The sequence below is a fragment of the Hydra vulgaris genome, chromosome 04 (assembly GCF_038396675.1).
Source record: "Hydra vulgaris chromosome 04, alternate assembly HydraT2T_AEP".
NCBI lineage: Eukaryota > Metazoa > Cnidaria > Hydrozoa > Anthoathecata > Hydridae > Hydra > Hydra vulgaris.
In genome coordinates this window covers 46,911,122-46,938,616 of record NC_088923.1, presented here as the reverse complement: position 1 = coordinate 46,938,616, position 27,495 = coordinate 46,911,122, and the positions used below count along the sequence as shown (strand labels likewise).

Genomic DNA, 27,495 nt, shown 5'->3' with positions numbered 1-27,495 from the left:
CCATTTGACCTTATTCTACTCTATACAGTTAAAAAGTTTATTAAAAACCAATAAAAAAACAATTTGTCTAGTATGTAAAATTAGGGTTGAGTTTATTAACTTCACATCAATGATTAATAAAGTTTTTGTTTTGAAGAACTCATATTCCCTGCGGTCGAACGTCCGTTGACTTTGCAACTTGATTGGACATTCTTAGCTTTTACATTATAATATGCTATAACAATTATTACTGTATTACGATGTAGTACTATGTAAAATGGTGCAACAATTTATACTGTATTATGATTTAATCCTGTGTAATATGAAATAACAGCTTACACTGAATTGCGATGCAGTACACTCTAATATAATAGAACAACTGAACTGCTGGACTATGATGTAGTACAGTCCAATATGATATAAAAATTACACTGTATAACGATATAGTACATATATATATATATATATATATATATATATATATATATATATATATATATATATATATATATATATATATATAAAACAACTTACACTCTATCACAATGTTGTACAATTCAATAGTTTTATACAAGTAATACTTTGAACGATTATTCTTACAATTATAAAAAAGGTACAAAGTACAGATTTTTTATTTGTTGTAAACTACAGTTTATGTTCAGTATGATAAAAGAGTATTTACTTTAGTAAATATTACTCAATATTTACTAAATAAAAACAAAAAAATTGTTGAGATTTATATGGTTGATTTGTTCATTTTTTTAATTTAGTTTACAATTAATACAATTTATGTTTAGTTGATATTTTTTATAATTTTTTTTATAGATATTCTTATCGACAAAAAAGTTATTGCCTAACTTAGCAAATCGATCATTTATTTATTTTAATGTCATTTGATAGCAGCCATTTTTAACACTTGATAGCTACCATTTGTTAACAACGACAGCCGATGGCAAATTGTAAGATTTACGTATTCAAAACTAGATTTATGTCTTTAGTTTCTGATGCACAAAGAGTTATATATTTTTCTCAATTTAACAGATCAATCAATAAATTATTGTATTAAAAAGCAGATTATTTTTTACGGTATCAAGAAATTGAGTTAATGATTGTTTATTTGTTTTTAGTTCAAAGTTTAATTGTAGTTCAGTTTTCTTGTATATTTGGTTGGTTATTTTAATTGCTATGTATTTAGACTGTAGTATATTTAAAATATTTAGTCATTATGTTTAAATGTATTTAAATGATCTTTTTTATTTTATTTTAAAAATACAAAATATTTTTAATAAAAATCTAATTTTATAAATTCAATTTTTTTCTAAATGATTTGTTTTTGTGTCAAAATTTTAAGCAGATCCAGATCGACTCAGAATGAAATTTTCTACTCTAAGAAGTGGGAGTAAATAAAAAAAACTGTGGTCTAATAAGATTTTGTATTTTCCACGAGATTTAGTGCAGTGTGGCTTCGTGAGGTTCGATTTTTTTAATTTACCGTTTAATATTTTTAACTATTTTCTAAGAATTAGTTTAAAATTTTAAAAAGACATGATTAATTGTTCAGCATTAATATATATTTTAAATATGTATGAGTTTTAACTATGAATAAAGCTAAAAAATGCTGTTTGTAATGGAAAATAATAAAAGTAATGGTAATAAATATTAAGAGCAATAAAAAAATTAGGGTTTTAAAAACTTAGTGTAATAGAAAATAAAGACAATAAATATTTATATTTAGCGTATTTGTAAATAATATATAAGTTCATTTCAATTATTGTATTTTTTAGGTTGAAAACTTTGTCCAGCGTTTACTTTTTAAATCATAAACTAAGAGCCTAAGAAAATGGAAAACCACAGATAAAAGAATCAAAGAGTCAAGGTTTAAAAGAATTAACGAAATTTGAAGAAATCTTTAACTACTTCAAATGTTTATTTCCTTTTTTTATTCATTTGCTTTTTTATGACTTTTTCTCATAATCTTTTTTATGGAAAAGATCACATATTCAAAGTATGTTTTTATAAGGTATACATCTATTTCTATTAGCTTTAATAAATATCAGATGATAAAAACAAAAGTGAGATGACGTCTTTCTTAATTTTATGCATTAAATAAAATTAATGTTCAAGTTTAAGCGTGTGCTAATTGATTATTGTTACCTTTAAGTTACTTTAAATAATAGATACCTCATAGAGTTACCTCATAGATACCTCATAGAGTTACCTCATAGATACCTCATAGAGTTACCTTAAATTCTTTGAGTATGTTCTACTTAGTCATTGTTAGAAGTATTATTAGTAAGTATTAGAAGTATTATTATTAGTAAGTATTTTTATTACAGCAAGTATTTATTTGATATAATTATAAAGACAAAATAGCGAGGTGAAACTAAAGTTGAACCATGACTCGTTTTAAGATTTGTATACTATCAGGTAACAATACATGATCTCAGTTAATGTAAATAATTGTTACTTAAGTTCCAATATGTAAAGGTTTTAGTGTTTTCTTTTTTGAACTTTGAACTCTAGTTACAATATATAAGTGTTGCTTTCAGTTCTTTTATTTAAACTTCAAACATTTAGTTACAATACGTAAATGTTTTAGTGTTTTTATTTGCGTTACTAGATTCCGTTTTGCTTTAAACGTTGGTCAAGACAAACGTTGCAAGATAGACGTGCAACTTTTCTTTGTTGTAGTTTAAAATGAAACAACCTTTTTTTTTATAATTTTGATACTAAATAAAAATTGAATAATACAAAAAGATGTAACTGACTTTTTATTGTTTTAGTAATTACTATTTTGATGTCCATTTAATTGTACCAATGTTCAACACAGAGAGAAAGCTAAAAACAAGTAACTTAGTCAATCTTGAGGTAAGAAGCTTGTTTGTACTTGATCATTTGTATTTCCTGTAAGTTAAAAATATTGCTAATGTTAAGCCTGCAGCCGATATTTGTTTAAGATATTGAAAAAATTTATTTTTCTTCATGGAAAAATATTTCCATATTTTTAATTGTTTGTACTTTTCTTTTCATTTTGCCAAGTTAATAATGAAAAATCAAAAGTAGTTTCAGAAGTCAACGGTGTTGTCACATTTGGGTATGACATGATCGAAGTTAACTGAATCTTCATTCAGTCATTTAAAAAAGTTATCAAATATACAACTAACGTTGTTAATTATCAATTACCATTTAACGCCAATGTTATCAAAAGTGAAGTATTAAAAACGTATATCAATGTTTTTTTTTTTTGGATCCAAAATTACAATTTAAACGTTTATTTATTGTTAAAGAAAAAAAACTAAAAATTCTAAAATATATTGTTATATTTTTAGAATTAAAAATATCATTCAATTTATTTAAAGCAGTTGACATCCTTTAGGTTTAAAAACATTAGTTTATAAAATTAAAGTGCTAACGGTCAAAAACGTAACACAAATATAAGCCCAAGGGGTCTTTGACCCATTTAAAAAATTGGAAGTTATTATTGCAGATTAATTTCACTCTTCAAGATAAGATATCTGGGAGACTGAAACTGATACTGCAGTTACGTCTCACAAGAGTTTTTCACTCAATCAAGTTAAAATTCATTCTTAAAAAAAAAGAAAAAAAGAAATTGTTAATATTTAAAATTAGAACTGAAAAATCATTAAATTTTACCTAACTTTAGTTACATTGGCTATTTTTTCTCCCCATTCACCCAAAGGCAAATCTCACTTTCAACAAAAATTTCTTTTGCACCAAAACAAACAAATTATAAAAAACGATTTTAATCATTTTTCATAGTTTACCTAGCAACAACAATAAACCAAATTTATAGTTACGTGAAAACATTGAGATATAATATACTAGCTACAATATAACTCCTTGGTGAATAACTTTTAAATAAAATGACACAACTTTTGGCAATTTGAAAATTAGTAAACCAATAAACTTTTATCCAACTCAGATATACTATTATATTATTCAATATAATATATAAAATATTAGTTAACAATTAGTTAATAATACTTCAATATATTAGTTTAGTAAGTATGAAGTATAATCTAAAATAAAAACCAATTAAACAGTTGCATTAAAGTTATTACAACTAATGACTTTAAATTCAGCATGACGTAAAACTTTATATAATACAATAATTGGAGCCTTTTATGCATAACATAAAAATTATAAAGCAAAATACATAATGTCGGGGATAGGGCAGTCCTAAAGACATCTTTTCACGACGTCCTAGAAAAATAAATTATTAATTTTACAAAAGATAAGAAAAAATTTTCAAACAAAGTTACACTTTCTAAATTAACAACTCATATATTCTGTAGAGTATAATCAATAGTATATTATGAATAGAAGAAAATTACTACAATGAAAAATAAATTAAAAATACAAAAGTCAATTATAGTTAATTAAGTCATCATTGATCGATATTGATATTAGTGGATCTCTTTAATCTGTCAGAAGAATGCTAAATTACTCTTCCAATAGGTTGCATGGTATCCATTTTGGTTAAATTTTTATTTGACTTCAAAGCAGCAAAAAGCTAAAAAACTTGTACCAGGTTCAAAGCACAGTTCATATAAAAAAAACGTTTATCAAGCAAGGATTAGAAAGTCTCGTAATTAGAAGATTTAGAGGGGAACCCATCCTACATTTCAAAATAAAACTAATTTAAACAAAGTAATTTGGTGTCATCCAAACTCAAAAACTTTATTTTACTCCAATAGGTCCGTCTTTAAATATCATAGTAAATCCACACAAAGATAGTGCCTTATTGTAACAATTTACCAAAAACTTAGTAACATCCAAAACAGTTCAAGATAAATATGATGTCTTACCGCACAACAAATAATTAAAAATTGCTACTATAGTGGGTTTACAATAATCCTACTCGGCAAAGATTTGTAATATCTATGCGGCAGAAATAAGTAAATCAATAATTACGTTATATATATGTGTGTGTATATATAGAGAGAGATGTAGTCAAAACAATGAAGGCCAAATCCAAGATATTTGGGCTCAAGTTCAATACCAAGACCAAGACTGATTGCTTCAAGACCAAGACCAAGACATTAAAAAATCAACCCAAGACCAAGACCAAGACTTTCAAAGTTTTTACAAGACCGGGATCAAAATTTAGATTCTAAGAAATCCAACACAGTAAAACTCATGCTCACACATGTAAGGGGTAAAAAATGAAAAGATTTTTTTTAAATTCTTCTAACATAAAAAATTTCAGTTAGAACCTTGTCAAACCAACGCGACGAACTCTCATTGAGAGCGGGAAGTTGCGATTATCTACGGTCTGTTATTAGTAACTAATCCATTCATTGTTGATATTTTTCGTAAGAATCAAAAAAGTGAAAGACATTAGAGCCCCGACACCAAGACCAATACTCTAGGCTTTCAAGACCAAGACTAAGACTAAGAATTTAGGCTTCAAGACCAATACCAATACCGAGACAGTTAAATATGAGTCTCAAGGCGTCTCGAGACCAAGACTTTGGTTTCAAGACCTACATCTCTGTATATACACACACGCACACACACACACACATATATATATGTATATATATATATAAATATATATATATATATATATATATATATATATATATATATATATATATATATATATATATATATATATAGACACACACACACACACACACACACACACACACACACACACACACACACACACACACACACACACACACACATATATAACACAGACACACAAAATATCACTATTATTCTTAGAATAATTCTATAAAATACAAAGTGAAATACCATTTATAACATTTCACTTCGTATCTTTTATCAAAATTTTCTTACTATACTCAACTTACTTAACTTTTTTAACTTTCATTTAAAAATTGTATAGAAAATTGAAAAATAACTTTAAACGATAAAAAATTAATAATCAAGCAGACATTTTTAATTAACTGAGTTAGCACATAATATTTTATGCGTTAAGGTTATATACAGGGTTGTTATCTGTCAAATATGTCTAAGACATATTTTCTCTCAACATTAAATATGTCCCACGTATTTTCTATCAACGTATTTTGACATATTTAATGTCTGAATTATTTTCTGCTGACATAAAATATATCCTGACATATTTTCTATCAGCATATGACAAAAAAGTAAAAGAATTATTTTCTGCTGTGTCAAAATATGTCTGACATATTTTGACACAACTTATTTCGCACATATTTTATGTTTTATATTCTTGAAATAAAAATCAAACTATTAATTTAGTTACGAGTTTTAGAGTTTTTGATGAATAAAATGAAAATATGTTAACAAATAAGTTTGATTTGTTCTTCAAGAATATAAAACAGCAAATAAATCAGATATAAAATTATGTCAAAATATGTTTACAGAAAACATGTTAGAAATATTTAACGTCCACAGAAAACAATGCAGACATAAAATTATGTCAAAATACGTTGATAGAAAATATACAGGACATATACTTATTTACATATTTTCATATTTTCAGACATATGTCAGCAAAAAATATGTTTGAAAATATGTCGACAGATCTGCCAGACATTATTTCGTAACAACCCTGGTTATATATAAATTTATCTACTTATAATTTCAAAATTTTTGAGGACGTCCTTTAAACGTCTTTTAGACGGCTTATTTCTAAGGTAATTAGGCGTCTAAAGTAGGTCTTAGGGACGTCAATAGAATGTCTAAATATAGATAATAACGTACCTTATTGAAGACGTCCTTATTAGGACGTCCAGTGAAGTCGTCTTTATTAGGACATCCTGGTGACGTCTACATTATAACGTAATAATGTAAACGTCACTAGGATGTCCAAATAAAGACATCTTCACCGGACGACTTTAGGACGTCTTAATTTGGTCTGAGACGTCACAACCTAACTAAGACGTCCGTAAGATGTCTGTTTGACGTCTGTGCCCGCTGGGTTATGTTGCTCCAGAAGACTGTTCACGGTTTGCACGGATCCTAATAATGCCAACCTAGCTGACCCAAGAACGCCACCTATATGGGATGATAGCGTACACATTTAGGTACCCTGTGATGCAAATTTTAAAGTCTTTTAATTTTGTCCAATGAAAATAATTTAATTTTTGAATGTTCAAATTAAGTGAAATTTTGACTTTAGAGTGCAACAATAAAAACACCTGAAGAATGAGAACCACTACATATAATTTGATAAAAATTGGTGCAAATTTAACATGACATCAAACTCTGGATAAAATTTTAGTCGGAATAGTTTACTGTTTATAGACTTGTGGCAGTTTTAGTTTATAGTTGATTATTTTTTTACTACTTAGACCTCAAAACCTTACTTTTTACTGTGATATTCGATTACTATTTTCAAGGTTACATGAGTGTTTTACTAGGTAAAATCAACAATTTTTATTACAACTGTTTTATTGCTACATGTACCATTTTCATTCTATAGACAAAAATATTGATTTGCTTTTGAAGCGTGGTTTGAATTGGCTTATGCATGGCGCAAATATTTCTTAAAGTATAAACTACAGCCAAAATGCAAAAAAAAGTACTAAAAGTACTCATTTTTCAGGGTAAAAATTTTTTACCTACAATCATTTGGTAAAAAAAAAAAAAACATTTTTGTTAAAAGAATTTTTATTGTCCCTTTAAAACCTTCTTAATTATACTGACTTTCAAAATGAAATGAAAAAATAACTATATAAACCCTGTTTTTTACATTATACAACCATCAAATAATATCTAATCATTTTTTGTACTTTGGATGATTATTGTTTTGCTTATATATTGACCGATGTTTATAAAAGTCTTGATGAGTAATTTCGATAATTGTTCACTATAGGGCCCCAAGGAGGATAATCTTTGCAACTGATAAAAGCTTTGATGTGGTAAAAGGCGGTGTGAAGTTTGGATGTTACGCTTGCACCAGTTATCATTAAGTAATACCTTTTAAAATATTTAATTATTTCAGCAAAATCCGGCTGAAAGATAAATCAAAAGCCAGCATTTACAACTAAATTAAAACTTCTGAATGTTTTAATTACGTGAAGAATGTTGGGAACCGAGTTTGTATCAGCAAAGTTGCTGAGGTCCATCCACATTTTTAAGAAGATTCTTGCATTTACTTCCATTAACATGACTCCATGATACGGGCTCAGTTAAATTTGGAGGGCAGCTGGCCATTTAACAGCTTCTATCCAAGCAGTTTTAAGTATCTTGAAAAGATGATTGACAACTCCTATATGGAGTTGCAATTCCGTTGGTGGGATTATTTCCGAAATCAGAACATTGTTAGGTCCACTGATGATTGGCTTTCGAATGACAATGCCAAACAACTTTGCACGAGCAACAACCCAGCCAGATTGTTAAAAAAACTCAAAGCTAGATTTAATTGAGCCTAGTGTTCGCAAGTTTGCAGATTTGGCAAAACACTTGGGTTTGAGTCACACTATGTACAAGGGTGCATACTTGAATGGGTTTGAAGGCCAAAAATCATACTTGCAGCTTTCATATTGCAAGCCAAAATTAGCTTAACTCCATTTGCATTAATCGGTGACCAGATTTGTTCAATTTTGGAGTGAGTTTATGGCAAATCTTAAGATACCGCAACAAGATATTGTCTCTTAACTCCAGTGTCTTTGCCGGTCCTTTGAGCGAGAGGATGTTTTTGAGGCGGTGAGCTGGTATCAACCCTAAACGCAGTATCAACAATGCTTAAACAAAACTTGAAAAAATCTTTATAACCATCTATTCCGAGCTTAAAAAATTTGGCGATATTGAATAAAATAATTGACTAGACTTTATAAATCATTGCAGTAGGCAATAACCCTAACTGTACTAGAATCTTCTTTTCCGTCGATAATTTTTTAGTCACTGCAGGTCAAGAAATCACTCAAGTATTGACCTGCTCTTAAGAAATTCTTATAAATATTTGGCTCTTGCTGCTTGCTGCTTGATGTTTGGTTTACAGTTCTGACCAGTTTCTTTAACCAATTGTTTGATAGTCCCGTATTTAGTTGTACATTTACAAGAGCTAGAGAGGTCAAACTTGGGGCGCTTAATAGTGGCCAGGCACTTTGACCTGAAAGCAAAATATACATACTTTGACTTTACATTAAACTTTGTTCAGAAAGTTTGTTAAAAACTTTAAAACTATTCTTTTTTTAAGTGATTTGAAACTTGTAAAAAAATATACTTCCCAAAGCCTATCTTTTTTCTTTTTTTAAATAATTTTCTTTAAATATGTATGTAAAAATTATTTAAATATAAATATTTTCCTGGGGTATTTGCAAGTGAAGGCTCGCCAGATGCCTTAGCAAGTCAAATAGCTCCTTCAAGGGATAGTTCTTTATTGTAAATAACTCAAGATGCAAAAAATCTATGTAACCTTATATTTTTGAAAGCCTCGGTAAAAACAACAACGATGCACTAATTACAAAAAAATTTACTTGCCACCACAGCTACCAGACTAAGTATTTTTAATAGCTAATACAAGACTAAGTACTATTTAATAGCTAATACAAGTGTGTTATAAAGTTCATAAACAAAAAATTGTTGTTTGTTATTTAAGAAAAGGTTTATGGTTAGGGTTGAATAAAAAAGTATTTTTCGCTTAGTTTTAAAATAATTTTTTTTAACAGTTTTTATTACAAACTCTGAAACAAGTTTTGAAAAGTGTTTTGGTCCTTATTCAGAATACTTGCAAATAACTTTTAGCAATTTATAAGCACTTCATTGGTTTAATCTTATAAAATATTTTTTGTTTACATTTTTAAAAAACTTATCCTTGAAGCTTTTGAGAACTAAGCTGTTATTATTTTATATTCCCAGTGGGCATGCGTCGTCCGGGAGACGTACGTCGGACGCCTTACGGACGTCTGGACGTCCTTAAGACATCCTTAACTTATCCTTAAAGCTTTTGAGAACAAAGCTGTTATTATTTATATTGTAGTAAAAGTTTAGTTTTATAAATATTCGTCGTTAGCAGGTTTAGTTTCGCATGTTAATATTTGTTTTTCCAATATATAAGTTTATATGCAATTTTTATGTAGAGAAAATATTTTTTTAAGTCTTTAAGTTAAGTACGAATCAATGTAAAATTAGAATTCAGGACCACGGAGAAGATAAAAGTGCAAGTTAGAATTATGACTAAAAAAGTTTTCGCAAAATTTTTTATCTCCTGTGGTCGCAAACGATGAACTTTTGTAACCTAATTACTTGAAAATTATTATTAGAGCTGGTTCTAAAAAAAAATACCTGCTCCAAAACACCCACTGGCATGGCGAGTGTCTTTATTTACCAAAATTATTTTTCTTCTTAAGTATATTACGTTGGACCTCAAAAGAAGTGAAATTTTATAGAGATTTCATAAATAAAGATCTTTTTCAAATGTAAGCTGCTTCTAGAAGATATTGTTAAAAAAACTAAATGTTTTTTAAAAGTTTTATTTTTTTAACTTTTTATAAAATTTCGCTTCTTTTGAGATCCAACTTGATATACTTTTAGATATTTTCAGTAATATACTTAACTTTTATAAATCCATGCACTCGCTTTTTTGAAATGAATGAAATAACTGTGATTTTTTTAATTAATATTAAAATTTTCATAGATTTCTACTACATGGTAAAAAATTACTTTTTTATCATAACCTTCGTGCTAGCGTAACTATTCTTTTTTTTTTTTGCCACTACCGCAAAATTATAGATTACTGTATCAAAGTCTATTTGTTAGAAATATGTTTAACGACGCTAAAATAAACTGTAAGCCCTCCAATAACATTATCTAATACTACATAATTTTTTTTCTCTCGGAATTTGGATTCCGCACGTTTTATCCACATTTTTATCATGGAATTGATTTCTGATAATGTTTCTAAACAATTTCTTTTGGAAGGATTAACAAGTTTAGCTGCATTCCACGTTACTTTCTAACTGTAAAGAACTTTAATTGTGATAGCAATATTTCTATATTTGAATCTTCATATCAAAGTTCGCATTACTATCAATGACTTTGTTGCATAAGTCACTAGGAATTAATATTCTGGGTCACACAACTGGCATAACGATGGAAAGATATTTATTTAAAAAATAGCTCCATGAATCTCATTTCTTGTTTTTGAGGTATTATTTAGCTTGAAAAAGTCTTTCAAAGCCAGCTTTATCTATATTTATATTTTTAATCCGACCATCCGAAACCAGATATTCGATGAAGGGGAGAACCAATACGCTAAAATAATATTTTCTGTTGTAAATTTTGTTTGCTCGACATGAGATGAATCTGTTTTGGAATCTAAATTTATTGAATAGTACTTTGCGAAAATCATTTCTTCCTAAACATGCTGCTTAACAAGATATGAACTAGGGCCCTGCGAATCTATTCGATTCGATTTGATTCACAAATCAAATGTCGCTTCGATTTCTTTTTTAAATTTCTTTTGTTAGATTGAGAATAATTAAGAAAATTTTTTTTTTTTTTAAATAAATAAAAAAACAAAAAAAAAGCAACATAAAAAAACAAAAACAAAAAGACATATAGATAACAAAACAAAAAGATAAAAAGTGATTGCACACACTCTCATATAAATACATGCCAAACAATTAGCGGTTTTTTTTACATAAAATTTCAAGAATATATAGGATAAATTTTTTTACATCCTCAGTAATAAACAAATGATAAAATTAAATCGTGTAAAAGTATACAATTGATTTTTTTTTTTCATATGTATATATATAAAATTTATAAATATATTCATGATTACATAAATCAAATCATAAGAGTACTCTTATTTAACGCCTTAGAAGAAGTTTAATTAATTGCCGTTTAGTAGAAGAATTTAAAGGTGTATTCCATTATTTAAGTCCTCGATTTGTAATTGAGTATTTAGTGGCTTAATAATAGGTTTTGGATTTACTAAAGTTATTTTTTGAGAACTTTGTGCTGTATATATGATTTTTTTTTTTTTAATATTGAGTACAATAAAGACGGTGCCGTTTTTTTATCAAGTTTAAACGTGTAAGAATTTGATAAAGATTTATTTTGAAAACATTTAATATATTGAGTTTACTAAAAAGTACTTTTTTACGTGAGAGTCGACATTCATATATACATTCGTATATTCATTTATACATAGTTTAGGTAACAATGTATAAATGAAAAATATGTGTATTTCAAACAAGATTTATTTAAAAACTGTTTAACGTTATACAGTTTACCAATATTTTTTGAAATTTTATTCTCAATTACATTTATATGTTCTCTCCAATTATTTTTTTTTTATCTAGAATTACGCCCAAGAGTTTTAACAATATTTCCCTTATTAAATTATCATCAATAAAAAAGATTCGGTAGTTTAATGGAATATTTTTTTTTAGAAGCATGATGGAATAATGTGTATTTAGTTTTAATAATGTTTAGAGATAGTTTATTGGATTTAAATCATTTGCTTAGTTTATCAAGTTCTTTGTTTACTGTTAAAAATAAAATATTAGTATCTTCATTGGAATAAAACAAGTTAGTATCATCGGCAAATAAAATTGAGTTTAAGATATTAGAAAACTTATTCAAACCATTAATATAAACTAGAAACATTAGGATTCCTAGTATTGAACCCTGGGTAACACTGCATGTGATTGTCATATTATCCGTTTTTCCACCTTCTATAAAATATATTGCTTCCTGTTAAAGAAGTTACTTTTAAACCAAACCAAGTTTGTATTTCTTATACCGTAGATTTCGAGTTTGGATAAAAGAATTATATAATCGACTTTGCTTAGATCTATAAAAACACCTAAAGTATACTTTTTTCATTAAACCCTTTAATATATAATGTACAAGATGTAAGATTGCGTGATCAGTAGAATGACCAGATTTAAAACCAAATTGTTTATTATACAAAATATTATTTTTGTTTAAGAAAGAATCGTCTATTATACATGATTCGTTCTAGAATTTTTGAAAAACATGAAGAATTGAAATCGGCCTATAATTAGTAACGTCATAAGGATCACCTGACTTTAAAATTGGGGCAACTCTAGCGATTTTTAACTTTTCGGGAAAAACTCCCTCTTTAAAAGATGAATTAAATATATACAAGATTGGGATTGTAATGAGTTTTACTGAATTGATAATGATGCTACTACTTAAATTGTTAACTCCTATAATTTTTTTGGGCTTGATTAAAGAAACTGCTACTAATAATTCTTCTTCAGTAAGTTTATCATTAGACATAACATTAGTGTTATTAGAAACCAAATATGCATCAAAGTTGGTTTAAGAGGATTCAATTTTAGATGCTAATGAAAGACCAACATTAACAAAAATTAATTAAGTGTTACAGCCACTAATTGTTTCTTTATAACGTAGTTATTATTAAATTTGAGAAATGTTGGAGTAGTATTTCTGTCAGAATTATTTTTACCAATGGCTTACTTAATAATACGCCAAGTACTTTGAGGATCATTTGAATGCTTTTTTAATTGATCTGAATAATATTATTTTTTTGATTTTTTTACAATTGACTCGAAGAGTCGTTGGTAGTTTTTATAATTATTTCATTACGAATGGTTTTTTTTTTAAGAAACTTGTTATATAGTCGTTATTTTTTTTTAGAAGATTTAAGAATACCCTTAGTAATCCAAGGGTTTAATAGCGTTTTTGTTTTAACCAATTTTTGAAACTTCTGGAAATGCATTGTTATAACATTTATAATATTTGAGTAACCAAAGTAACCAATGTAAAGAGGCCTGGAAAGCGAGGCTGCAATCTACTATGAAAAGTTTAACAAATAAATTTATTTCAAAATGAAGTACCATTTTTTCAATACCACTTGATGATTCAATAAAACTATCAGTGTCGGGTACGCTGTTCTAATTTAATGTTTCTAAGCTTTAATATACTTTCAGGAGATTATCCATTATTACCATTTTTCAGCAAATTTAAAATAAAGTAAATATAACTTTAAACAAAACTTTTTCTTATGTCTTTCTTGCGTCTTTCTTCCATAGTCAATGCAATATTTTTTTGTTCTTTTTTGTTCTCTCAATTTTTTTATTTGAATATTTTTTGTACCAAGAATCTTAAAAACATCAAGTTAATAAACTTTTGAAAATACTAAAAGTTATGTTCTAGGATAAACTTTAAAACATTCTATTTTTTTAAATTTACATCAACCTACCACAAGAACAACACCCACTACAACTACAACAAAAAACTCGTTTAAAAATCTTGGAAATAAACAAAAAAAGTAACAAATTAAAAAAAATATATTCCAATAATATTAAAAATAATACAATATAAAATTGCGTATTGTATCAATCAAGAACGCACAGAGACTTCACGATGCTCGACAAAGATCATTAAAAGTTTATACAAATCAAACAGTTAAACAAAAACAGGTAAAAAAAACATTTCTGGAATTGGTTTTAAGTTTTTCGGAGATTATACCAAAAACTTACAAGCTTTTTAACTCTTGGAGAGTTTCTGATCAGAGCTAACTGGCTAAAGGACCTTCAGTCTTAAATGCTGGCAAAGTAAGAAAGATACGAAGAATGAGTGTATCTGGGGGAATTTATCTTAAAGTTCCGTCGCATAATTGCTATTCACCATTTCTAAGGACCGACCACTTGTCAATAGACGGCGTCGAATAGACGAAAAGTGGCGGTACTCACCAAGAAACTCGTCTTCACTAAGATCATTTGGATACAGAAGAACAAGGTCTTTGACTTTAGATTCTTGACTGGTGGTTTTGACTTTAGACTCTTGACTGGTTGTTAAGTATGAATTAATGCTAGGCGTAAACTAGATAAAGGAAAAGAACCTTTATTGGTGTTTCAGAGCTTGAAATTGCTCTGTAATTTGCTGGATGAATATATCTTACCAGCAAACATTATATAGCGGATTTTTAGTCGATCTACATTGACATTTTGAGTAGTTCACTGTAGTTTCTGCTCATTGGTTACTTAGTGATAAGTAATCGGAGAGTAAAACTCCAATGAACCGCCTAAAATATCTAAATAGGGCCACTGCAAATCCACTAAAACAATGTTTGCTGGATCTCCCTCTTCTGTTTTTAACAAAGTCAGTTTTAAAACCAAGAGAAGAAGCTACTTCTTTTGACTTATCCGAGATGGCATCCTAAGAGGAACTAGCTTCTCTTAAACTTTAAGCAATTCCTTTATAAGTTTCATCTTGCCGTTCAAGTTGATGCTGAAGGATTGAAGAGGGCATTGTTCTTTTTCAAAGTTTACTTTTATTTTTTGGACATTCTATAATTGCTATAATTGAACGTCCCTTGTAGCACCACGCTTAACTTATTTCTCCACGCAGCACCCTTGTTTGCCAAAATTCATATTTTGGAGTTAAAGAGTTGAGAAAAAATTGTAACCACAAAATGTAGTCTCCTCGATATTAATGACCCTCTTGGCTTTAAGTAGGTGAATAGGTGAATAACATAAAATAAAATAAGAAGATTTTAAGACACGTTTCATTGTAGATATCGAGTCACGTTTCATTGGAGATATCAAGAGAATATTTTAAGAAAGTATTACATGCTTTATTTGTTTAAAACTAATTATATTTTGAGGTTGTATGTTTCTTCTGAGCTCAATTCTTGCAAAGTTTTTTCTCTTATTTCAGAAATGCTCAGCAATATTTGTTTGATGTAGAAATGGATTCACTTACATCAAGACTGAATTTGCAGCAAAATTCAAGTTCAAGTTCTTTTACTAGTTTCTCAACTGTCTCTTAAACTTCAAGGTAAAAAAAAGGTAAAAAGGTTTTCAGGTAAAATCCTGAAAAGGGTTATTTATTTTAGATTGAGCAATGCTTTGCGAAAAATAGAAAAAAAAAGAATGATATTTTACTCCATGCAAGATATAATAAAAAATTTTTTTTTTGTTAAACTCAAGAATTATTTTTTGAATATAACTACTTTAGGCAGTGTGTTCTAAAAGACTTTTTAATAGGACTAACACACAAGTAAAGTGTTATCAATTTCTTCTGGTCTACATTGAGATTTGACAGCATGCACCTGTACTAGATAAAATGATCACTTAGCTAGGGTTATTAAAATTATTCATTAAAAATACCTATAAAAATAAGTCTTAAGAAGACATCAGAAAAGCTGTGATCCAAGAATACGACTTTCTGATATTTTCTTAAAACCATCTTATATTAGAAAAACATTACCAGCGGCGAGCCACAAGTTTTTTATATTAGAAAAATATCACCAGTGGTCTGCCACAAGATTCTTTTTTAGAGAAACATTACCAGTGGCATGTCACAAGATTTTTTTTTAGAGAAACATTTTTATATTAGAAAAAGTGGCCACATGTTTTTTTTTAGAACTAATAATGTTTGTGCATCAACAATCTCCGAGACAAATTTAAACATCATATTACGCTGATGATTGATCATTAATCAACAGCGTAGAGTTTTTCAGGATCATTGATGTCACAACATCAGACACGGACACCGACCATTTGCAAGTGACATAAAAAAAGCCATTGAATGGTCTCATGTTGAGGCTGTGCATGGTGGTTTGAAATAATCAAAAAGTGGCATTAATTCAAGATTTGCGAAAATCCGATATAAAGAGTTTTGATTATGAAAGATTGTTGCAAATTAGTCATATTTTCATGGTCTGAAATAATATTTTTTTTAAACCACTTGGCGCTTCCCCGCAGATACTCAAAGTTGCAATTTTTATAGACCAATTGTTTAGTGAAAAAGCAATAATTTCGAACTTTTATTTTATTTCTTAAACCGCACCAGTGAGCTTCCATATATTATATATCAATCAGAAGAATATTAAACAGGCTTTCAGAGTTTATTGTAAAATATTTTATAAAACTACAATTCATGCCGAAAAAATGCAGAGAATGATAACTTTTTAGACTAGAAAATAATAGCATGTTTGAATGTGACTTCTATTAAAGTTTCTGTAAAAATCTGAATACGTTTGGATAAACTTCGACCCTTCTTCTTTTAATCCAATATAGGTTTTGAAGCCGCCCAGACCAGCCCAAGAACAACTATTTTTCACGAACCTAATGGCTTTGGTTTTTTGTTTAATTTTTGTTAAGCATTAATTGTAAAAAAAGCAGTTTGTATAAGAAAGTAAAAATGAAAGCAAAAGTGAGGTTGAAACAATTTTAACTGATTTTAAGATTTTTTAATTATTGCTTTGTAAACTTTGCGGAGAGTTTAGTTATAACACAAAAAAGTTTTGACAATTTACAATATAAATACCTGGTGAGAAATGGGATAGCAACTAGCCAATGACACTCTAAACAGCGACGACAGCAATTTTGTTTAAGGGTTAGCCAGGGGCGGATCCAGACCATCAAGTAAGGGAGGGCGATTTTTCACCAACCTCAAAATTTTTAAAATATAATTTTCGTTTGAATATTTTTTTTAACTTTAATTAAAAATTAAGAATTAAAAATTCTAAATAAACAACTTTAACCAGTTTAACTATGAAATGACGTCATGTATTGGTTTCTCAGTGGTCCGGTTTGAAATTTACGCGACACAACTTAATTGAATCACACTTAAATAGAACGTTAAAAGTTTAAAATCGAAAAGAAATTTATAGGAATTTCTAAATCTAAATTCTTTTTATTTAATTACTTACCTTAGTTTTTATTTTTGCTAATAAAACATTACAACACATTTCTTTTTACTATTTTACTTTCCATTTAGTTTTTTATTAATGACGCAATTTAATATTTTACTACTAATTTGAAATTAGTAATATTTTCTTCAAATATATTCAAAGTGACATAATAAACTGAACGTTAGGCATAGCCGAAATGGAGAAATATAACTATTTTTTTTAATGTTTTTCAGCTTTTTTCTGTCTTGTTCTCTAAAATTCTTTTAAAAAATTATCTGTACAAACCTCAACCTGACTCTGCAACCACTAAAATTAGCCGAACATGTTTAAGTCAGATTTCAAATGCTGGGTTTATTAATGTCCTTGGAAACTTTGTCGATACAACTTTTGATGATATAACTATAAAAACTTAGTTCACGTTCAGATAAATAATCGAGGAAATTATTCTCATCTGGAAAAATACGAATGGTTTGTATGTTCAGATAGGAAAAAGGGACTATACTCCAAATATTGTGCATTATTTTCATACCACCGGACTGCAGGATCTCACAAACAAGTTGCACTTCAGATGCTAGTTAAGCAACCATTACAGGTGTTTGCTAAACTGTTTGGCAAGGTATTTGCTAAGCTGTTTGGTAAGGACGGAGATCTTACAAGTCATGAAAAGCAACATATCAGAAGCAAACTGTTGAAGCAGGAAGTTATTTTTTGAAATACTATAATAAACCAGCAATGGAGAACATTTTTTTGGATTTGTTGATTTGCACGATCAAAATTATCAAACTAAAAGTAATGTATTCATTTACAATAAACCTATTCTCGACGGCAAAGTTATTGGTCAATCGGTTATAAACATGTTGGAAAAAAATGTTTTAAATTTAACTTTATCCCAGTGTTCGCTCGTACAAGCAATAAGAAATTGTTTGGGGGTTATTATCAAAGTTGTTGTTTTTTTCAATGCTTCTGCGAAACGAAATTTTATTTAAAAAAAATGCTAAATTCACAATTGCTTTCACTCTGCGAAACACGATAAGTTGAAAAATATAATGCTTTGCTGACGTTTAGCGTTGAGCTTCCATAAATAATTGATGCACTGGACAATATATCTAAATGGGATGACAGAATATCTTCTTCAAAAGCAAGAATTTTGTTATTATCAATTAGAGAAAGTGGTTTTATAGTGTCTTTAGGCTGTGCAGTACATGTCCTCTTCTTGACCTCTTAATTGTTTCAAAACATAAAAGAGAAAACTGCAAAGAAATATTTAAGGAAATTTTTAGAGCCGCAGAAAAATCAATAATTAAGAAAAATGTAAGTTTTATCTACGAAAGAATAGTTTTACTATTCTTTCGTAGATAAAATATTCTCGTAAATAAGGGAGGAGTCACATCACTACTTACTGATCTTTTTGTTGTTTTTGATTTATGTGACCAGGTGCAATCACTCACAAGTTGTTTGAAATTATCAAATCATGTGCTGTAAGTGTCCCGTAGCTTCTCAACCTTGCAAAGTATTAAAAATTGGCTGAGAACACGGTCGACAGAAAACAAACTAGTCGGATTGGCCTTACTTAATGTGCACAGTAAACGTTGAAAACTTCATTGACTGTTTTGCAAAATTGGGAAATCGTAAATTAGAATTTGTAATATAAGTTGTTAAAACAACCAACAAATCATTTATGTTTTTTTTATAAAAGGTTACAAGTACTAAATACAAAAAAATGTTTCTTCAAATCATGTAAGGGAAGGAGGGGGAGGGGGTGGATGCGATGGCCCCCCCCCCTCTAATGGATCCGCCTTTGCGATTAGCAATTAATGACATATTGTAGCAATGATAAAAAATAAGTAACAACCTGAAGCAATAAGCTTGTCGTAGTTATATACAGGTACGATGTCAATATTGAAAGTTTTGAATTTGCAAAATGTTGACTTGAAATGTTGACTTGTTGAACTACTGACTGTTACAAATTTGTTTTATATCTACAATAGCTATTGATAAGTCGTTTTAAAAAATTTATTGTCGAATTGAAAGCATAATAGATCCTTCAATAAAATAACTAAGAAGAAACATTTTACATGTTTAAGGTTATATTACATAACCTGAAATTACACAACGTTGTAAAATTTTTAGAATCTTTGTTTACATTTTTCTATTGTTTACTCTGTAAGTTTGTAAATTATATTCTTTATTAAATATAATGTCTGGGAACAAGTTCTAGTATTTGCACATTGTATGTATTAAGTTTTAAATATAATGTTTGCAGTAAAAGTTAATAAAAAGTAATAATGTTTATAATTTAATGTATGTAGTAAATTCAATTTGCTGTACAAATACCGACTGTATGAAGACACACCAATGAGCTTTCCAAAGATGTTTTTTTTTAAACTATTTAATCATAAATTAATGCTTCAGATTTTTTCATTTTTAAGAGTCATTCATAGAGATACTGCTTTTAGAACTTAGACTTTGCTATTGCCAGGACCAGCGTAGAAATATAATAGTTTATATAAGTATTGCAATTATAATAACATTTTAAAATCGTTACCAATTAAAACATGTTCCATACAATAGAGATTATGTTAAATACTTGCTTAGTTTAATCAATCAATTATGTTAATAGCTTGCCTTGTTCAATCTTTAATTGATGAGTATAAGAGTTGATTAACAAAGATTAATAGATATCTATATATAGTGAATACGTACAAATGTTTGTTTTTTTATTATTATTATTTTTTTTTTGCTAGCTTGTCGCCACCCTAAAACTAATATTCAAATATTTATTTATCTTAACGAGCAGTAGATTCAAAACAAATACAATGGAACGGTATATCCTAAACAAACAGCATAATATATCAAAAACAAGAATTTTACTTATGTTATTTTTTCAAAATTTAAGTGGGAAAATGTTTGTGTTTGAATATATAACTATCCATACGTAAACTTGAAATTTGAAGCTGATCTTTTTCCTCCTTTTTTACATGGTTCAATTTTGTTTTAGATTGGTTTTAGATCTTTTAATAAAAATGAATTATTCTCTATTTGATGTAGGTAAAAGTTTAGAACTATAAAGAGCTTCATATTGGAGATCTTTTTCTTTTTTATTTCTTATTCACTGTTGCATGGTTACAACGTCACGGTCCTTTGTAACCGTGACGAGATCTTTTGCAAATTTAATAAAGATTGATGACTTATGTAGAAGTTTTTTATAGGAGGAGAAATTGAGAGACAGTGAATTTTAAAAACATTTCTTAGACTTTAAACCTACAACAGCAAAAAAAAAAATTCTTTATTTTTATAATACAATAAAATACATCCAGTTAAGGAAACACTAATGGTTTATGAAATTTTAAAATTGATTATGAAAATAATAAAATTTGAGGCCATAAAAAAATGACCTGGAAAGGTAACTTCCATTTTTAATTTTTAACATTAGTTTTATCAAAATTTTTTTCATCTTGAAATATTTTTAATTTCTCTATTTATTGCTATATCAAAAAATAATGCAAAATGTCCTAAGCAGTGGATGTGGTGCAGAGTTGTATGCAGAGTTCAGACACACATATATATACACATTAATATGTATATATGTATATATATATATATATATATATATATATATATATATATATATATATATATATATATATATATATATATATTCATGTATGTAATTAATTTATAATCAAGTGAGCAACAGTTATAATAGAAATGATGTAGTTTTAACTGTATGTTGAGTGAAGGTTTTATGTTTAGCAATTATAATGGTGTATAGTGATTTACCTGAATGTGTTCAAGAAAACGGCAAATAACAATAGTTATGGTAATGGTATAGTGTTTTACGTTATTTTGAGAGAAGGTTTTTCGAGCTTAATATAAATACTTTCTTTGATTTTAAGTTTGCATTTAGAGGATGCTCAATCAAGAATAGAGAATGAGTTAGTCCATATAGAACTTTTACATTTAGGAGATGGTGAGAGATTTTTGTTTATATTTGAAGTTTTATCAGTGATCAGATGTTTAAAACCCTTGTTGTATAGTGTAGGTTGCACCAAGATACCTAACATTGCATATAAATATATATATATATAGTCGCGAGCAGTGAATTGTACACAGTAGTAAATTTCTATGTTTTTATTTCTTTGTACCTGAATTTAAATTATTTGAAATACATTGAAGTATTTTCTCCTCTTAGTTATGGATTAGTTACGAAATAAAAAATACAGAATTACGAGACGAAAAGATAAAAAGTAACTGTATATGTATATATTTATATATATATATATATATATATATATATATATATATATATATATATATATATATATATATATATATATATATATATATATATATATATATATATATATATATGTATATATATGTATATATATATATACATATATATATATATATTTACATTTATATATATATATATATATATATATATGTATATATATATATATGTATATATATATATATATACATATATATATATATATTTACATTTATAGATATATATATATATATAGTAGCTGGAAGAATATATTTCCGAAGGGTTTGAAAGTACTCCAAAAATTTTTTTGTTGTTTTTTATCACAAAGCTCCGATTTCGAGTTTGATTCGAAATTAGCTACGCTAAATACTGATCCGCAGCTACTGCGTTGCAGTTGCTTTTAAAAACTACCATACTAAACACGTTTGATTTTTCAAGCTTTTATTTTAAGTATGTAAGTTAAGCATGTGAAAAAAAACATAGTTCTTGGAATGTTTGAATTTAAACTATTAGTATGTTTTTTGTTGTTATTGACTTTATGGTTATGCAATCTTTGTTAAAATATCACTAAGAATAAAATGTAACTCTGTCAAATCTAGGTATTAAACACATTGCAAACAATTTAAATCCAAACACCTTTATCTTAATCACGAATACTTATTAAATGTGAAGTTCCAAAAAGATCCTTTCATAATGTATAATAATTTTAACTTCTAAGAACTTATTTAGTTTATATTTATTTAGTTTAGGTTAAGCATCAAATTTAATGATGTCTGCTGTTCATTCTTGATTTTTTTCCACATTAACATAACAACGTTATTTTGCAAAACGAATTTAGTCCTTATCAAAACTTCTGGTTTACATTTAAACTAAAAACTTCTGGTTCATCAAATAAACTAAAAATTGACATCAAAAAAAAATTATTCTCTAATAACTTAATCGACATCTTTTAACGCAGATCCAAAATATTTTCTTTTAAAAAACTTTTTCTATGTATTAAAATTAAAAAAAATACTGGTATTGCGTTACTATATTATAAAATTACACATACTATTGAATATCTTACAAGGAAAACCATATTTATTTTAATGAATATACTCGCGAAGAAAATTGATTTTTGTGTTATCTAAGTAACAAAAATCTCTAGTAAAGTTAAAAAAATTAAAATAATTTTAAACAAAAAATATTTTTATTTGCTAATTTATATTTTACCATATTGAAAGCATAAATATTTTTGGGTAATAAATTTTGGGTCTGCGAAAGTAAACTAGAGAAGTAAACTTCGTCATCAAGAAGCACCTAACCTAACGTTGTCAACATTCTGCGCGTCTTTTAAAATTTAGAGGTTGTTTTACTTACGACTATGCTGCTTTTGAAATAAATGCTTTAAATGATTATATATGTATGTATGTATGTATGTATGTATGTATGTATGTATGTATGTATGTATGTATGTATGTATGTATGTATGTATGTATGTATGTATGTATGTATGTATGCAGGTATGTATGTATGTATGTATGTATGTATGTATGTATGTATGTATGTATGTATGTATGTATGTATGTATGTATGTATGTATGTATGTATGTATGTATGTATGTATGTATGTATGTATGTATGTATGTATGTATGTATGTATGTATGTATGTATGTATGTATGTATGTATGTATGTATGTATGTATGTATGTATGTATGTATGTATGTATGTATGAATGTATATATCTATATATGTATACATATATATATATATATATATACTCATATATATATATATATATATATATATATATATATATATATATATATATACAAATATATGCATATAGGGTCGATTTACGAAACAAAATATGGGGGGTGGGAGAATCTTCATAAACTGCTTTTTTTTAAAAAAACGCGATTTGGTTATACAACCCACATGATTTGAATAAGTTTAATTAGTAAATTATCTTTTGTGTCTGGTCAACAATAATAAATTGCTTGGCCATCTTATGGAATTGCTATGGATTTTTATTTTGTTTTATGGTTTCCGACTTTGTTATTTTTTTTTTTTTCCTATTTTGCTTATTTTCCGGCATTCTTTGTTTTTTGTTATTGTATAGTTTCCGGTATATATTTTTTTCTATTATAGTTTCGGAACAATTCATGTTTAGACTAATTATAAATGTTTTTTTTAAACGCATAAAACTTCTCAAAGTCAGATTGTACCATCATAATACAGGGTATGATTAAAATATTTTTCTCCTTTTACCAGTTTTTTTGTTAGCGCTAATTAAATTTATTTGAAAATATTTTTAAAATCAAAACGTAAAATCATGCGCGAAATTCAAAAAAAAAAAAGGACAAGAAAATGCGGAGATCCTTTGATGTTAGTGATGCAGCGATGATTATTTAGTGATGATTATTTAGTGATGATTAGATTTTAACTTTATGGCTATTTATATTATATATATATATATATATATATATATATATATATATATATATATATATATATATATATATATATATATATATATATATGTATGTATATATATAAATAAATATGTTTGTGTGTATTTGTGTATGTTCGTGCGTGCATATGTATATGTATATAAAAGCTATTACTATTTCAATTTTTTTTTAGTTCTTAAATTTTTTTCACGTAAAATTCATTTACTAAATAGCATTATTCGCCGAAGTATTATCTGTCATTTTCTCCTTCTTTTTATAAACTACGCATTACCTTTCTTTTTATTGACGAAACAGAAATCACTGGTTTAAATAAATTCATTAATTAAGGTATAACGTTTAACTCAAGTCGTCCACAACCTTTTTTGGTTGAAAACAAAGTCATTGGAGTAAAATATAAACAGAATAATCTTTTAAAAATTTAGGCAAAACTAAAAATATTGCTAGTTTTTTTTTTTAAAAAAGATTTATCTTTTTTAAAAAAAAACCAAAAAGAAGCATAAGTTTATTTATTATACGACTAAACTCGTTGTTTTTTTTAAACGCAAAACATTCTGTTGACTTTCTTTTAACCATTTTTATACAAACAAAAATTTAAGTTTCAGCTTTTCATGTCAAACTTCATGTCAATTTTCATTTTATTGTCAAATATTTCAATACAGCTTTAACTTATACGGAAGAAAAGACGTTTGAGGTATGTATTTCATTCAATTCTTTTTCTCTTCCACTAACTATTTTTATTACTTATTTAGTTTTCAGATTGCAAGATTCGTCGATTTTGTTTTGTAAATTGAGTTTAAATGTAATTTTGGTTGTATTAAAAAACTTCATCATGGAATCTTCCATGGAATTTTCTATAGAATCTTCATCATGGAATCTTCGTTATTCCAATAAACTTTTGATTTATGAGGCCATCATCAATTATATAAAACTAAATACATTTCATGAGAACATCATATAAACTTTATAAAAAAAGCATTTATAATCACGATTAACACCTATTTAATAAAACTGCCTATGGATTCATAATAATATGTTGCAATTTTTTTAAATTGATAAAAAATAACGCAAAATTTGAGCTTTTGATAAATGTTTGCATTTATATGTATATATTTATGACTGTGTACTCACAAAATTATGTATGAACGTACTCATATAGATGAATGTTTGCACTTTTATGTATGACTAAGTGTACTCATAAGTAAATAAAGATGAACGTATTCTTATAAATGAGACTTGGTAAATTATTAAACACTTTCATGGTAAATTTTAAAATCTTGAGGTGTATATTACAAATGAGAATACGAATATAATAAAGTTTCCGAAACTGTATCATGTAACATATAAAAAAAAACATATAAGGTTTTAAACACATATAAATTATATAACTTAATATTACCCTAAACTAAATATTTTTAAAAATGAATGTATTTTTTTTATCGTGCATCTATTGATGTTTAAATCTATATTGATAAATGTGATCATCTATATTTTTAAAATGACAATATAATTCATTAAAAATTGTTCTCTATTCAAATCTCTTCAAAATTCAGATTTTATAATAACCTATAACGAATAGTTATTTTAAAATAAAAAATCGAAGTTATTAATTATAGTTCAATTATATATATATATATATATATATATATATATATATATATATATATATATATATATATATATATATATATATATATATATATATATATATATATATATATATATATATATATATATATACATATATATATACACACACACACACACACACACACACACACACATATAAATCTTAAATGTAAAAAACTCTAAAATAAATTTTGTTTACTTTTTTAATAAGAAAAATACAAGGATTTCAGAACTGTTTACCTAAAAGATAATAATGGCGTCATGATTATTGCATGAAGTTATTAAGACTTCTGTTCTTCAGCAAACATTTAAAATTTACGGGATCTTTAGTTAAAGAATTTCTCTTAAGAAAAAATAATTGTTATAATAATAAATTAAAGAATTGGTTGAGTAATAATTAAACTAAAATAAATCTTTATTTTTATTTACCTGATGATTTTTACTTGTGTTATACAAACAATTTTATTTCCAGATTTTTTTTACAGTTGACATATCATTGATTAAATTTTAAAATATATTATAGCAATGACGTGTATTAAGCGATGACAAACTTTATTCAAAGTCGACCAAAATCTTATTTTATGACAACACGTGGACGAATATGTAACGAGATAAAATTTTAAAGTCATTGGAAAAGTTCTTTAAACCAACATTATTTATAAGTAGAATAAGCCAAATAACTAATATTAAAAAAGAAATTAAAAACGAAAAATATTTCTAAACTTTGCAAACAAATTGGCACGCTGAATTTTTTTTTGTTTAATTTAGCTGAAATGGCTGCAACTTCGGTGTTTTTTTTGCTAACAATTCTAAACGGAACTTTTTGCTATAGTTTACAGAAAAAAGCCGATCAAGCGAGCAGTTTGCCGGAAAGTTTTTACTCGAATAATTTGAACCGCAATGTTAATTTGGATTTATTTGTTAAAATAGAATCTATATTGAATCCGTCTGATTCAAAAAAAGATATGGAAGAATATTTAAAAGCAAACAGCAATACGAATAAGGATACCAAATCACAATGATTAGAACAAAACTATTTTATCAAAGAAAAGTGGAACATTAAAACTCCATTTCATTGCTAGCTCCGTGATCGATTGTTTTGGTAACTTTTATGCAAAGAAAAAATTTTATGAATATAAATGTGTATATATAAAAAAAGAGAAATCTGCCAGGTTGCAACAATGAAGCTTGATTGTCTTTATAAACAAGTCTTAACGAGCATCACAACAATCTAAAATCAAAAAACGTGTTTGGAAAGTCAATAACTAAAAAATGTTCCCTTTATGGTTCTAGTTATTTTATTTAAACTTGTTTTTCATTGCTGATGGTGGTACTGTAGTTGTTTTTTTTCATTGCTGATGGTGGTACTGTATTTTTTTTTTTTTTTTAAAGTTTCCGTTTCTTTGGAGTTTTTTTTTTTTTTTTTGAATGTTTCTATGAAATGTATTTTTATTTATTAAATTTTATTTTTATTAGTTTTAAAACGACTACTTTATTTCTTAAAAGTTTTTTTTTATTTGTAATTATTTTTATTTGCTATTATTATTTTTTCAA

General features: G+C 26.9%; 1 long non-coding RNA gene across 3 annotated transcripts; it reads left to right on the top strand.

Annotated features, from left to right (window-relative positions):
• The first annotated feature begins 760 nt into the window (after nucleotides 1-760).
• LOC136079847 (uncharacterized) lies at nucleotides 761-27,467 on the top strand. Of its 3 annotated transcripts, XR_010638267.1 has the most exons (4): nucleotides 761-1,451; nucleotides 1,764-1,855; nucleotides 2,763-2,847; nucleotides 26,465-27,467. It is a non-coding gene; the product is annotated as an uncharacterized LOC136079847 (long non-coding RNA). The 3 variants fall into 3 exon arrangements; XR_010638269.1 differs by lacking the exon at nucleotides 1,764-1,855 and having other exon boundaries at nucleotides 761-938; XR_010638268.1 differs by lacking the exons at nucleotides 761-1,451; nucleotides 1,764-1,855; nucleotides 2,763-2,847 and adding an exon at nucleotides 24,541-25,006.
• The last annotated feature ends 28 nt before the right edge of the window (nucleotides 27,468-27,495 follow it).